This window comes from Canis lupus, chromosome 21 (genome assembly GCF_048164855.1).
Source record: "Canis lupus baileyi chromosome 21, mCanLup2.hap1, whole genome shotgun sequence".
Classification (NCBI taxonomy): domain Eukaryota; kingdom Metazoa; phylum Chordata; class Mammalia; order Carnivora; family Canidae; genus Canis; species Canis lupus.
In genome coordinates, this window is record NC_132858.1 from 36,119,897 (window position 1) to 36,134,514 (window position 14,618).

General features: G+C 38.2%; 1 protein-coding gene across 7 annotated transcripts in view; it reads right to left on the bottom strand.

The window, feature by feature from the left end:
• The window catches only part of CD36 (CD36 molecule (CD36 blood group)), a 76,034-nt gene that overhangs the window by 47,999 nt on the left and 13,417 nt on the right, over positions 1-14,618 (bottom strand). The window contains exons 1-2 of one of the 7 annotated variants that reach the window (XM_072791384.1): positions 5,551-5,658; positions 3,944-4,237 (exon numbers count right to left, since the gene is read on the bottom strand). The exons of 4 other annotated variants lie outside the window; for them this stretch is intronic. The gene's annotated coding sequence lies outside the window, so the exon portion shown is untranslated. Of the gene's footprint in view, positions 1-3,943; positions 4,238-5,550; positions 5,659-14,618 lie in introns of those variants that run through there. 2 more of the 7 variants (XM_072791388.1, XM_072791381.1) reach the window with 2 other exon arrangements.

A 14,618-nucleotide genomic window follows, 5' to 3' on the forward strand; every position in this document is an offset into this window, starting at 1 on the left:
GTTTAAAAGAACTGGTTCTTCCCTAGGTGTGCATTTTTTTATATTTAGTAGACACCAGGCATGAAATCAAAGCAAGAACCGATGTGGTCTGCTTGAAGCAAAGATCTGCATGCATTGAACAAATAACTGGATTTCTCCGCATTAGAATATATTCTTATGAATGGCTCTGTCATTCCAGACGCTGAGTAGCTGCCATGCAAGGATGAATGACATGGGCCCACACCATAAACTCTTTGCAACCATTTCAAATGAATCTAATATACCAATTGTGTTTATGGATCCACAGCAAGGAACAGACATCTTAAAATGAAGATTTCTAGAGTCACCTGAGTGGCTCACTTGGTTGGGCATCTGACTCTTGATTTCAGCTCAGGTCATGATCTCGGGATCATGGGGTCAAGCCCTGCAATGAGCTCTGTGCTCAGCAGCAAATCTGCTTGTCTCCCTCTCCGTCTGCCCCTCTCCCACCCATGCACGCGTGCAGTCGCTTTCTCTCTAAAATAAATCTCTAAAAGACAAAGAATCCTAAAACTTGCTAAAATAATTCAACCACACCAAAAACCATGATTCAATAGTAGATGTAGATATCACTAATAAGTGATTGTGTTGTCCTGTTTCACCTATGGAAGTTTTTGCACGTCTTCTGAATATTACCATCTACCATCTAATTTTTTACATGCCAATCTATCTCTTCATAAACTATGTGATTCCCAGGCTAATAGTTTGATTCCTCTGGGTTGCCTAGAGGATTGGTTCTAGACTGCTTATTTTCTTAAAAAAAAAAACAATGGGTCTTTATCTGACTTCAAACTGCACCTTTGTCAAGGGTGTTAGTATGGCACAGTCACTGGAGCCTTAAACAAGCATCCCCGGGAACTGGCTCTTCTCTTCTGGTAGCAGTGAGTTCCAGAAAAGCACCTTAAGTTCTGTCTTTGTATTTATTTCCCTCTGTGAGAGGAGACATATATATTATCATTAAGAGGGGCATTGCCCAGCTGAATAGACATGCTGGGGGATTAAAAAAAGTGATCAATTTCAGAATTCTGTAGATAATAAAGTACAGAGAACAAATTAAAAGTATCACCACACATATCCTTCCTTGTCCCATGAAAACCTGGATCAGACTGATTTTTTTTTTTTTTAATTCTCAGGAGAACCTTTAATACAATGAACTCCTAAATATCAAAACAAATGCATCAATGCCAAAACCCAGGAGAAAAGGACAGTTGTAGAACCTGCTAGCATTCTTGCCTCAGGAGAGGCTGCAGCTCTACCTCTGCTGCGGACTGTAATAAACATACAAAAGTTGAGATCAACAGGGAGATAAGATAAATGCAACACCAACATATGAAGAGGTGAAAAGATGACAGTTAAATACAGTGTGAATATATAAAGAAAATGAAAAGGCATCATTAAAATCTGAAAACATGTTTAAAAGCAAAAAGGGCAAAACAGTTGCAAATGCACTGCAGGGAGCAAATGCTCAAACCGAGGATGAGACTAGGCCTCCAATGTCTTTTCCATTATTGCAAAAAAATGTGCTTTTCAAATAATTATCTAATACATTTGTGCATCAGATGACATGGCACATCACACGTGGCATAAGATTTTTAAAAAATAGTATCGTAAAATATATTAATCATATGCAAATAGTTAATATAAAATGAAAATATCATTAAAATGTACAACATACATAGATACATTTACAAATTTGTAAGGAGCTATTAATCTAAATCAAACTCACAGAACCTTTTTATTATCACATAGATTAAATACTAGTCTTGCTATCTCGTGCTTTTGATTTAATGAAAATCCTATATATAAGAGCAAGGTAGGCAATGGAATAATAAACAGCAGACAATAAATTTGAAATAACTAAAATTACACAGTAAATTTAAGCTTAATTTTCATGTAGTTGCTATCCACTATAAACTATAGGCTGCTATTTCAAAATTCAGTAATCTGTGAATTTTAGTTTGATTGTGTAAATAATGCAACAGAGGATGTGATCTGAATATTCTTACCAGCGAAGTATGGAGGTGTAGCACAATGCCAGCTACGTTGGCTTTGCATTCACTGATAAATTGGGTTGCCATAGCAAGCCCATAGTCACTCGGTTCCTAAGCAACCCAAGACTCAACAGACTTCAGATACTCAGGAAATCACTGATCTTTCATTGTCCTTATGGGAGAAATAGGAAAACCCGTAGTCCCAAATTCAGTGGAGGATTCCCCGATGACCCAGTTGAGTAGTGGCCTCCTATAAAATGCCCCATGTTGATTTAACGTATTAAAGAATAATATTTGGAATGGGGCATTGACTATCAAAGTGCTATGTGGATGAAATTAGATATAGAAAATGGTCAGTACTGAGTATGTGTTGGGCAGACAAATATTTGTTGAATAAATAAACACAACCCAACTCTCTAAAGACAAAGTCATGTACATAATGCCAGCATGCATAAAGTCCTTGCCTTTCAGTATTAAAAAACCTTTTCTCTGTGTAGTAGCATTGCCACAGCATGTCATTTCATTTTTTTTTTTTTGTTTTCTAATTATTTACATTAAGGTAGCATAGGTAATTATAAGTCTGTAGTTGCCTGTGATCTTGTACTGAAATGGTTAATTATGGCTTGTCTAGGAGGCTTAAATAATATTAACCACCGAGATGTCAAATAGAATTGTAGAGGGCGGAGGTACAAGCAAGGTCCTGAATGAGGTGGTATTAGATCCCCGTCCCTGTCTCTGTCAAGCACTCTCTCTCCCCAGCCCCCTGTCTTCACACAATGCCCACAGAGGGGAACCACTGCCCCTAAAGCTGCCTTGGGATTCACAGGGGTTACTTCCCAACTATTTAAGATAATTGCAGTGAAATGCAGCCCAGGCATATCAGCATGGTTTCTTCCTGCCGAACACTGGGTTACGATGCAGGTCAAAATAAAATGCCATCACTAGAAATGGTCACATGTGACCTATAAAATGGTTATGTCTGAAATCTGTAAAGTTTTACCTAATTCTACATCTGGCCTTTGACACCTCCCATCTATCATTTCAGGTGGCTGCTTTTTACCATGAAAAACAGCATAGGAATGATGTACAAGTTGAAAAATGGGCTTTAATTTAGTGGCTGCTTTTTTTCACTTTCTATACCCTGTTAGCCTTGCATCAAAGATTCAGTCACCCGAGTCAGCTATCCAATACGATGACTGAATTCCCCAACCGGAGTATAAAATAAAGTTGCAGAGTCACCTCTCAAACAAGTCCCAGGAGACACCTGTTGGCTGCAGCCACCCCGGGAATGCCAGCAGCAGCAGCTCTGCCTGTGCCCTCCACTGATCATGTGGACTCTAGGGGGCAAGGACGGCTGCTTCCTTCTCCAAGATTCGGAAGACAACCCCCATCTTAATACAAGAGAGACCAAAACCTGCATTATTATGAGATCTGACCACCTCTTCACGTAAAAAGTGACCATCTGCAACTTAACAGTCTCCCCGAGCACAGGTATTCTTAAGAATAAAAGCTAACTGTGAATGAATTTCCCCTTTTAGGATGTGGCTGCTCCAGTAAGATAGTCCTCGATTGCTGCTTGTATATAAATACACGTGTGTTGGAAGGTCTGGGTACCTTCAAATATTTTTTAATATCCTCTGATCACTTAGTATCACAGTTCGTACTGACAGGAGCACAGTAAAGCTACTACACCTGACCAACTCTTTCCATTTTCTTTTAGATACAACTTCTTATCTGAAAGCTTGAGATAGGCTGCCTAAATGCCTGGATCTCAAATACTCCCCGAGAGAAGAGAGAAGCGCAAGTAGAGCTTACACTGGACACGAAGAATGCAAAAGTCAGATCAAAGTAGAGATCTTAGCGTTGCAGGCACCATCTCGAGTCCTATGTTGTTAGGCTAGAAAACTTGACAGGGATTACATAAGCGTAATTACCAGTTTGAAGTCCGATGCAAAAGTGCGAGTCCACCAAGGTTAACTCACTTGCAAAATGCTGGTTGGAAGACAATGGAATTAACAATGGTGAGTGTGGTTGAGCTTGCCCCAGGTGCTGGGCCAAGCCACTGCTGTACATCAGCCAGCCCCACCTCCAAGGATCCCAGAACGGCTGTGGAATTTTGGGTGACACCCACTGAGGCAGTGGGATTCCTGAACCACACACAGCCCTGCCGCCAGCCTTTGCCAACCTCCCCAGCATGAAAGTGAGCTGCTCCTCACCTTGGTTCTTTCCTTAAAGGAAAAAAAAAAAAAAAAAAAAAAGACAAAAAGAAACAATTAGTCTGTGACGTTTAAAAGAACACAGAAGCAGGTCTCTCTCCAGGGGTATCCCTACTTATTTTCTCATAGCAATTCCCTTGACTCTTCTCATCCTGTGTCGTTGTTATAGGACTCCACTGTCCTCCAAGGAACCACTTAACAACGTGCATACTTGTCTAGGGTGAGAAACAAAGCATCGATGAATATTCAGGCTTGTGAAAGCTGGGGGGTAAGAGGCTTACTGTGCCAGGCCTTGCAAAATGAATGAGTTCAGGGCTACGATAGTTATAACACTCTTGGCCATTTAAGAGAACCAAGACAGCAATATTTGGCAGGTATGCTATTATAAACACATGCCATAAGAAAAACAATTTTAAACAAAGACACTCCAAAACCAAATCAAGCCATTATAGTATATGCTAAATTAGACCCAAAAAAAATTTAAAAAGATTTTCCCACACCAGTTCGGCAATAATTCCCTGGGGATTACTGTTGATGACATACACTCTTATCCATACATGTTGTTTTTGATAAAACTTTATCATCTGGCCACCGTGTACCCAGAAGTCTGCCACAAAGAGGAAGAGAGCCTGATTCCTACCAGGAGGTTTTCTGCAATGTCCTTCAAAATACTTCTATATAAAATACAACATGTGAGTTCTGAGCACTTTCGATCTTCCTTCTCAAAATGTGGTGCCACCTGGTTGTGGACATTCATTGTAGAGCTATTTAGCTTGTAATTAAAGTCTGTTATTTAGTTATCTTTGTCTTTGAAACCCGAAAATGCCCATAAGAATTTAATAGGGAGGTTTTCAATGGTGAAATGAATGGTTTCAAAGATTTAGGAGTTGGCTAAAAATATGGCTAACTCCATATTCTTATATTATTAGGCCCCAAATACCCAGCAAGCCCAGTTGCCTAAGGCTTAGGTGAGAAATGAGCCATTGTCTAGCATTTGATTTGGGGGCACTCCTGGTTGTCCCATTTCGACTGGGCAGTTTGCTGAATTCCACTGTTAGCATGTTAAGCATATGCCTCTGAATTGTCCAGGTAAGAACTACAGAGACAGTGAAAATGCAAAGTGTGAGGGCTTCGTGCAGCAGGTTCAGTTTCTGCTTGCTTCTCCTCTGCTTCAGTGTGAAGCCAATCTGAGAGCTTTCACTTTGTTTTGTAAAGAAGATCCGTAGCTCTCCCTGCTGTTGGTTATTGAAGGCTACCAAAATTTACTAAGATAACCCAATAACAGCATATGCTCAAATTGGCTAGGACAGGTTAGCAACACCTACCTGCAAGGAGCTCCCATTCTAAGGATGCAGCTCACACAGGATAATTCTAAGCGAAAATTCTAGGGTAGAAGACCACAAAGTTTCCTGGGCTCCCAGAACATGCACATTTTATCAGATATAAATAGCTGTGACTCTTCGTTCAAAGACCTTTCACCCACTTCTGTGTAGACACATTTCCTCTCTCTATTCATGACCTTTATACTGCAGAAACTGAAGGAATCTTAGGAATCAGCTGGTCCTGATCATTTAGCAGAAGAGGTTAGGGAGATCCAAAGAGCCAGAAATGCTTGTTCTACATTGTCCTAATGGTTTCCAAAAAGACAAAACAAAACACAAAAACAAAAACCAGCCTCAACCAGAATACTGCTTTTTCTCCTTATGTTTATATTTTCTCCATTTTTTTAACCTCTTTTTCACATATCTTCTTTCAGGTTCTGGCTTGATAATTTGCTAAGACACTGCTTTAATTTTGCGTGTATTTGTCATGATTCTTTGTTCTTCTTCAGCAATGCTAGTTAATTTAATATTCAGTTCCTAGATAATTAGGATACTTTGACTCCCATATGCTAGACCCTGTTACTAGAGTGAATTTGAAAAACTATTCTGGTTCCTGCTTTTTCGACTTGTCAAATTTTATTTAACTATTTAAAATTAAAAAAAAATCATTTAAATTATTAAATATGAAAAAAACCATTTCTATTTGATTAATATATTCTATTTCTTCCTTTTCACACGAGACAATTTGGAAAGTTCTAGGAAAGAGTAAGAGAGAAGACAAATATTTTTAACATTATACCATGGGCCAGGCATTGTGCTAAATGCTTCCATGTGTCATTATTTGAGTCCACAAAAAATTCTATAATTAGGAATTGTTAGCCACATTTTTACCGAGGACACAGCTAATACAGGGAAAACTAGGAACATTAGATAAATGCCGAGATTTTCAGTATTAGTATGAAATGGATGATCTTGGGTTTCTACATCCAAGTGACACATATGATCAAAGATTAGTAGGAAGACATAAGGATATATGGTTACATACAAGCATTTCCTTGCCCAGATCTCAATCTTTGCTTTTTGTCAAAATAGAGGTCTCAGATGCAGATGCATTTTGCTATGTTATTTTGAGGTTTTAGATTTTCATTACTTTTATAGAGAGATTACAGTCTTAAGGATGTGAATAAATTTGTCTTAATAAACTATTCCTCTTGGGACTGGATATTTCTGAGTCCCAGGGATTATGAAAGTAAATAAAATAAAACCTTATCTTCATGGATTGAGAGACAGACATGCAGAAAAATTATGATATTAGTACAATAGGTGGTTTAATAGAAGGTTTAGGGTGCAGAATACAACCTACAGAATAAGGAGATTTCAGAATGAGAGATGCCAAGCTTCACAGAGGAACTCTTTCCAGCTTTTTCTGCAAGCATGAAGCAGACACCAGTTACCATGTATTGGCCAATACAGAGAAGGGCTAAAGGCAGAGGATGTTTCTCAATTTTAGAAAAAAAGAGCAATTTCTACCAGAAAGCTGGGAACTTCAATGAAGAAAATGTAAAATGTAGTTGTGGCAACATAAAAATGAACAAGATTAGAGGAAATTAATTTCCAAACAAGTGTCTGCTAAATTCAGGCATTGTTAGGTCAAAGTGTAGTTTTAACTTAAAATTCAAAAGCAATTTGCATTAAACTACCAAGAGTTATGACTTTGCATAAATGAGTCCAAGAAAGAACTAAAAATTCTGCTTCAAGGCACAAAAAAAATTTAATTAATGTTGGAAAAAAATCCACACTGGATGCATTTTGTGAACCTCTTTGGTTGTTTGGTATGGTCACAGATTATGAAAGGTCATTTAAACTTAGAAAATGAGAGTAAATATGTTGTTATAAAAACATACCAATTTGATTAAAAAATAATGAAGATGAAAAGTAAAGGTATATTCATGACTTTGGAAGTGCTTGAATCATTTCTAAATCTAAAACCAGTCAGGCTAAACATATCAAAATGTACATGCTTATGACATTATAGGTTTCTTTGTTGTATTAAGTAAATTTTAAGAAGATCTTAGTATATTTATATATCCCTTACTATGGATAAAACCTGTCTATCATTTCTACCGTGAACGTTAGGTGTTAGAGAAAGCAGACATTCATATTCACGCCTTGGTAAACAAAAAACCTGAGGTTGTACAAATACTAATTCACAAAAGATAGAAACTTAAGGCATTCTTGTTTAAAAAATTAAATTAAATGCAAGGGTGAGGGGTGGAATTTGTTTTCATTTGAAAGCATGGAGAAAAAATATTCTTAAAGAAAAATTTCTCAGTTCTTCTATTTTTTCACCATAAAGCATTCTTAAAATATGGATAGCCTACCTTGCAGCAGTAGGTCAGGAACTTGGCTTTCTATAAGTACTGATTGGCCTCTAATATCCTCTATTCCTCTCATTTTAAAAGTCTTTTCCTAACCCCAGATTACTCATTTTAAAATCTACTCCTACAGGTGCCACCTAATATGCTTTCTGGTCATATTCCTTTCGAGGCTTTCCTAATCTTATAAGACACAGGCAATGCGAGGACAGGACACTCTGCACGCAATCCTCGTTCTGACCTCTGTCAGGCAGCTTATCCTGGAGGCTCTCCCTCTTTATTGCTCAACTGGATTAGGTAATAAAAAGCCAAGTCTTGCTTTATTCTATCAAATAGGTAACTCCCAAAGTCCCTGGAGGCAGGGACTGGATTCCTCTATCTCCAAACATCCCTGAGCTTCAATGTTTAAACTCACAAATAAGTGTTCAGATATATGGGTGAGCTCCTAGAATGAGACAACTGGGCAAATAATTATTTAAATCCAATTGTAAATACTGCCTAAATGGTACCTTGTACCTCTTCGTGCTTTAGGTTAAGTACAACCGAAGTTTGATGAGTAATTTCAAAAGTCATTGCACTTATCTCCAGAATCTGATTGCAGGGCAGGTTGATGTGGTCTTATCATGTACTGGTTGACTTTTTAAATAATCACATCATCATTATTATTTCTTGTAATGTCACATCATATTTTATTTGTGAAATGATCATCTCATTAGAAGCACATATTTTTTTGAAAAACCCAAATTGTGTCATGTTATACTAATGCTAACACAGAGGGTGTTTACTTTAGACCAAGAACTTTATATAGGTCTAAATGAATCTTTCTAACATTTAAGGTATTATCATTTCCCCAGTAGTACAAATGGCAAAAGTATCAAAGTGCTGAGAGGCAAAAGAACTGACGGGTTAAGTACGTGGCTCAAGGTCAAAGTGTGCTTGAACTCTGGTTGTTGTATCAACTGGAATGCTTTCGTCTGTAAGCAACAGAATGTACCAAAAAAAAAAAAAAAAAGCTCAGAATACAGAAGAACACTGATGTATTTGTCAAATAATACCTACTAGGAAATAGTTATCAGCTTCTGAAATGCTATATTTTGTCTAAAGCAGCCATTTTAAAACATTGTGCTGTTATATCATCTTGATAGCAGAGTTATTTGACCAAATCGTGCATGCGTGTGTGTGTGTGCGCGTATGCCATCAACTTAAAAGAGACCACAAAAATGCCACAGCATCTCCTGTCACCTAGAAGGGTACATATTTCTCTTTAAAGAGAGAAAATGACGGGATCCCTGGGTGGCGCAGCGGTTTAGCGCCTGCCTTTGGCCCAGGGCGCGATCCTGGAGACCCGGGATCGAATCCCACATCGGGCTCCCGGTGCATGGAGCCTGCTTCTCCCTCTGCCTGTGTCTCTGCCTCTCTCTCTCTCTGTGTGGCTATCATAAATAAATAAAAATTAAAAAAAAAAAAAAGAGAAAATGTTCCATGTTAAGGTTTCAAAATAAAATCAAAATCTAAAGTCAAAAATAAATAAATAAATAAATAAAGTAAAAGTCGAGTCCAAGTTTCCATCACTCCATGAAACAGAACTGTCCAGCCTGACAAAGGGAATGTGGAATACGAAGTTCACTCCTATGCATCCTGGTAACCTTGAGAGGGTTTTCCACTTGTCTTGGCAAGAGTGACCCGTCAAAGTTGGCAGCTTTGGGAATGACTGTTTATTACTGGAATGGAAGTGAGCTTCAGAGTCACAAACTCAGGTGTGCAAAGATGAAATTCTATTTTTCTACATTTTATTTTTTACTTCAAGCCCTCATTCTATCTGGTATAGCATACTTCACAGAGCCACTTTTAACAAACTTTCCATTTTTTTAAATACTCCTCAGTCATTTAGAGTTTAAACTCTCAATTATAGATTTCTCAGGAAGTGTTAGGTTCAGAGGAAGATGAGAACACAGATCATACCTCCTCTAAACTGGCGGCTGTGACTTTCCCTGGCCCTGAGCGCTTAGCAGATGATGGCTCTGGTTTTCTGTCTACTTATACAACCTTCTAGGGCTCTGAGCACAGTGTTAGGGTCCCAGGGTCTTCATGAATCTGCTTCTAAGCATATCTGCCTATACACCACACAGATCCCATGATACACCACTGCTCTGGGGCCGTGATGGACACGGTGTTTTCTGAGGCTGCTCTCGCTGAGCCACACCTCAGCGCTGAGATCCTCATACTCCCCTGAGGGGAGGGGAGAACGTTTGCCTTTAGGAATGTGTCTATGGCAAGACAGTAGCTCCCTGGATTCCTTCACATCTAAGCTCCTGTGTTCCCACCTCCATTCAAGCTTATTGCTCTTTTATCTACCTTGGGATAATGTTGAGAACAGGATTTCGGGTTGATCATAACTACTTTCCAGATCTTTATTAAAACTGATTAGTTGGGGTGACTGGGGCCTCAGTCCCTTCAGCGTCCCACTCTTGGTTTCAGCTCAGATCATGATCTCAGGGTCATAAGATCAGGCCCATGTGGTGCTCCATGAGGCTCCACCCTTAGTGAAAAGTCTTCTTGAGATGCTGTCTCTCCCTCTCCACCCCTTCTCATTCATGCTTCCCCCCCAAAAAAATTTAAAAAAATATCCTGAATAGTCACGTGAAGACCATTTCTTGTTCCACTTAAGGTCCTTCCCCAATTTGTAGCTTCCTGTTTTGTGGTTCAAAGAGAATGACCAGTGTAGGAGGGACAAAACTATGTGGATTAGTATGTCACAATCACATTTTATCCTATTAGAAAAACTGTAAAGATGAACGGTCACATGAAGTCCTGAGAATATATTCACAGAACTCTTAGATCCTTAATCTTCCTTAGAAGATTCATTGAATTCAAACAAGGAGGAGGAAGTGAGATTCTCAGAAAATACAATTAGGTAATTATATGAAGCATTTAGTACTGTAACTGGTATGGTCAAAGAAAAGCACGTGAACAACCTGTGCCTGGTTCGACATATCCACAGGGAGATGGAAGTACATTTAGACCAGGTTATTGGAGACTTAAATGCCTGAGCAGAATCTGATGGAAAGGAATGAAGAAGGAAGAGATGAAGTACTATTAAGACTCTGGTTAAATGGTACATTGAATACATTTTCACTTGCACTCGAAATTTCTTTAAAATGAAAGTAATAGAGTTTATAAAAACAAAAATGCATGTGTTCAGCCTAAATATTTAGATGAGATAGACCAGAAACAAGTCAATATTTAGAAAGCAAACAAACTAATGATAATTGCTCAGCAGATCATAGAGGGTCATATTCTCAATATTTCTGCTGTGAACAGAAAGCCAGTAAGAAGCAAAAGGAATCTATTATATAATCCCAGACAGGGCCATGAACTGGAAGCACAGAGTACCATGGGAAGCAGGGTCTAACTTGGTTGAGTATCTTTAGAAGCCCTAAACCGTAGATCTTCCCTCCACATACTCCACTCAGCCTGCTGAAAGGTGGGGGTTGCTCCTCTTTGGCATATTGAGCCAGAGAATTCTGGGCTTAAGAACAGGAGACACAGTTCTGGGCAGGAGCGAGATGCATGCTGAAATAAGTTTAAATGAAATTCCACATATTGGGACACCTGGGTGGCTCAGTGTTGAGTGTGTGCCTTTGGCTCAGGGCACGATCCTGGGGTCCCAGGATTGACTCCCACATCAGGTTCCCTGCATGGAGACTGCTTCCTCCTCTGCCTCTGCCTCTCTCTCGCTCTGTGTCTCTCATGAATAAATAAAATATTAAAAAAAAAGAAATTCCACATACTGTTTCCTTTTCTGTTGCCATTTCCAGAATTCTAGCAAGCCAGAAATGACAGGGTTCTTTTCTGGGGGAACTGACTGGTGTCAGAGAAAACATGTTGATATAACTTCCTAGTGGAGATAAGCTGTGGGGGAAGAATATGATATGGTCAGGACCTTATCTGATCCCTCTAGTCTGATACTATCCAATAAAAGTATAATAGGAGCCTCATGGCTTATACACTTTTGAAATGTTCAGTAGCTACATTAAAAGCATAAATGGGTGATATTAATTTTAATATATCATTTATCCTAATATCATACATGCTATTATTCTAATCAATTATAATCTGTATATATATTAATATATATTACAATGTTATAATGCATTATTTATAATAATCAAGATAAAATTATTAATGAGATATTTTTATACAAAGTCTTAGAAATATGGTTTTTATTTTACTACTACAGCACATCTCAGTTTGGACTAATTATATTTCAAGTTCTCAATAGCCACCTATGAGTAGTGGCCACTCTCTTGGTCAACGAATCTCTAGAATGGGATTTGTATTTATTTGCCACAACTTCAATATAAATGGGCAATCACCATACATTTGAGGAATACCTCTGGCGTGCAGGATAGAATTTAAAACAGACAAGCAGACAATAAGGATAAATATAAAAAAAGGGAATACAAAGCACTAAATATTTTTTGTGATTAATGTCTTTAGGCAACTGAGGGAAGATACTCCATCCTGAGACTAGTGAAACAGAAAATCATAAATCATAGAAAGGGAAATAAAACGTAGCAATCTGGAAAAATGAAGTGATGGTTACAGAAATAACACAGTAAGTGGAGCAGTTGGACTATGAGCCTCACAGCATTAGCGTCCAGAGGAGCCACAATAGCACCATCACAGTAGGAGAACAGATCCGACATTCACATGAAGGCATTTCCAGGGAAAGCAAAATAAAACCAGAAACAAAATGAAGAAATAAGGATAGAATGCATGAGTATTTTCCAGAATTGTAGTTTGTAAGTCTCCAGAGTACAAGAAGTCACCCAGCTATAGTGTAGTGGATTACCGGGGCCACAGGCGGGGTCCTACCTGTCCGGAGGTTGCAGAGTGTCAAGAATAAACAGAAGTTCTTACAAACCTCTGGTGGGCTTGGGAGTAATGTCACACACACTGGGAATTTAGAAGTCATATGAGCAATCTCATCAAAAATTTGAGGGGAAATTATTTCCAACTGTAAATTCTATATGTAAACATGCTTTGAGGAATGAGGATAAAGACATCTTAATGTCTGTCAGTTTCCAAGTTTTACCTGTCTTTTACCCTTTCCTAAGGAGCTCAAGAACTCCCAGCACAGAAGCTCCACCAAAGCAAGGAAGTAAACCAAAGAACCACAAGACTGAGGATTGAAGAAATAGCTGGTCTGACAACTGAGAGACAAAGGGAAGTTCCACACAGAAATTTAAAGGAAGCTTCAATTCCAAGAACTAGGTCACAGGCCTGGAAGAGGTGTGGGGGAATGGGAGGTGGGAGTTAATATTAGATCAGGGAAACTATAGAGGAGTTAAGGAGACAGTTATCATCACCAGGAAAAGAGGTAAAGAAAAATTTTGCCAGAAAGCATTCATTCCAAACTTGTGGCTCTACTTTTCAGAAAATTTATAATATGAATGCAAATAATCAATAAATATTAAAAAAGGAACCACACTGATTGGGTTGGAAGAATGTATGTGGAGGTAGCGGGTGAAGTGTAGGGAGGGTTCTGTGAGATCCTCCTCCTCCTCCACAAGAGCAAATCAAAGGCCAATGTGTAAAACACATTTTTTTTTTTTTAATCAAGGAATGACACTATAAGTATGTTATCTAGAAAATGTTCAAGGTCTTTTTCTCCCTAGAAGAGACACGGGGAATAGGAGATAGGGAAACTAGGGCAATTGTCTTTTTTTTTTTCTTTAGGTGCTAAAATTCTATTTGACTTTTTCCAATCACATTTATTTGATAATCCAATATGTTTTAAAACAATATTATATTTAAATTGAGCTGCCCACAGTAACTTCTTACCAATCCTTACTTTTTTTTTTTTCCCTACCTTGTGTCTCTTACCTTCACTCTCTTGGTTCTTCTGGGTCTTCATTTTCTTAAGAATTTCACAGGAAAATTCTCTTCTCAGAAAACTGCCTTACTTTCTACTCTACTGAAAAGATATTGAGGCCATCTGATATAGTCTCGACATCTATATAAAAATAGAGTACCTGCTTCACACAGGTACTATAATTCCTCACCTGGAATCCTTAGCTCTTGTGAAGGTATTTTTATGGGTCCATAATTGTTCAGATTGATGTTTCTGGGACAGAATTGGTGCTAGAAGTCTCTAAAAATTGCTTTCTTGCTAACATCATTCCTATTTGGTCTAAACATTTTATTGAAGTCTTTATAAGATGCTATATAATTCTGTAGATCAACACACCAAAATTTACCTGTTTTTGGAATTTGACCAAGATGTTATAGCCTGTCACTTACCAGTTCCCAGCCACCTATCCTGTAAATCTAGAACACTTTCCCCTGTTGAGATTACCTTCATCTGTCAGTAGTTGTAGGAACATACTTGGGAAACTATAGTGTAATTATATTTACAAGAGAAAGGAAATGGATGTACAGATTCGGATAATGGATGATCAAGTCAACTTAGACTGGAAGATTCTTTATAGATCACCTCTGTACAACTCTACACCTCTATACAACTTCCTTATTTTAGTTAAGAAGCAGAGAAAGGACCTTAAAATTTATTTTCTCAATGTCACAGAGAATATGAGAACAAGGACCAAAGTTCACATCTTCTAATTCTGAGCCTGAAAGGAATATTAAAAATCACTTAATCTAAATGATTTCTCAGATGAGGAAACAGAGCTC